This window comes from Sturnira hondurensis, unplaced genomic scaffold, assembly GCF_014824575.4.
Source record: "Sturnira hondurensis isolate 20B ecotype Veracruz unplaced genomic scaffold, ASM1482457v3 Scaffold0023256, whole genome shotgun sequence".
NCBI classification, from domain to species: domain Eukaryota; kingdom Metazoa; phylum Chordata; class Mammalia; order Chiroptera; family Phyllostomidae; genus Sturnira; species Sturnira hondurensis.
The window spans coordinates 1-1,292 of NW_028095887.1; the positions used below are offsets into that span (position 1 = coordinate 1).

The 1,292-nt window shown below is 51.3% G+C and overlaps 1 pseudogene; it reads right to left on the reverse strand.

Annotated features, from left to right (window-relative positions):
• Positions 1-430: 430 nt before the first annotated feature.
• On the reverse strand, positions 431-1,054 carry LOC118980753 (lanosterol 14-alpha demethylase-like; annotated as a pseudogene).
• Between the last annotated feature and the right edge of the window lie 238 nt (positions 1,055-1,292).

A 1,292-nucleotide genomic window follows, 5' to 3' on the forward strand; every position in this document is an offset into this window, starting at 1 on the left:
TCACACATTAGCTCCCTGCAGCCTTTCCGATTCTGGTCTGGGTCCCTTTTGATAATTCAGGTTTCGGGGGCGCGCATCATGGCTGCACACTTCACAGTTGGAAAATATCTGACAATGAGCCCAGAGTCACGTACACAAAGCATGGTGGACCCACTTGTCTTCACTGGTACGTGGCTGAAGTTTTCCCCAATGCAAGGATGTGCTGGGGGCTGCACTCAGCTCCGTACGGTGCCCAGATGAACTCCTCTCCGGACGCTGGCTTATTCTCTCAGGATTAAAGTCTGTGCATGGGTCTACATGCCTCTAACCGCGGGACCAACACACTCGCAATGTGCCGGAGGAATGTCCCCATCACGGTCACCATAGGAGGTCCAAGTCTCACTGTTTGTTTCGTCCAGCAATGACGTCAACCTAGATTCTTCAGCTGCTCCTAAGTCCCAGGAAGTCTATCCGTTCTGCAGACTATTTTCCGCTCTAACATTTTTCTTGAAATGACTCGTCTCTGGCCCATGAGAAGCCCATCCAGACAGCAGTGGCCGCGGATGCACCTGTGCCGCCGAGCAGGCCGGCCAGCTTCCCCCCCTGCATCTGTCCGAGGACACCCACCGCTGTAGGCAGAATCGAGCGGAGTTGGGAGAACGCCATCGACTTTTTCTTCTGTGTTTCTGGATTGCTGTATAGAAAATATTCTTGATCTCCCAATGAGCTCCTCCCTGCAACTCGGCCAGCCTGCCTGGCTGAAACCTCCACCCAGATGTGCACAGGGGGCTGACTTCTCCTCTCCACGTAAACAATGGCTATCTGTTAAAACCATGAGCTCAGAAAGAGCTTCAAGCAATTTTTTTCTCCCCAACGTTCAAAGTATTCTTTCATTTCCTTTCCAATTATAAAACCATGCTACCTTATGCAAACTACGTTAAGGCTATTTTTAACATTTTCTTCTGCTCCAAGAAGACAGGATGTGGCACATCACCTGCAACCCCCGCTTCCCAAACACAGCTGCAGTTGGACAACCTGCGACATCTTCTGCATTCGGATCTTCGTTTTCACGATGAAATCAGAAATGCGCCTGCTTGCTCCCCAGAAGGTGGCATGTCTACCATGGTCAAACCACTGCAGGTTCGTACTTCTCATATGTCTTTTCTAGGAACTCGGATGAGTGGACCCTTCCCAAATGGGACCACACATTCAGGAAATAAAATTGGAGAGAAAACCTATGGTGGACGTTTCGCTCCAGCTGCCAGGCTGGGTGGCTGGAGGCGTGGTGGAGCAGGTCAGGCCAGGCTGAGGGC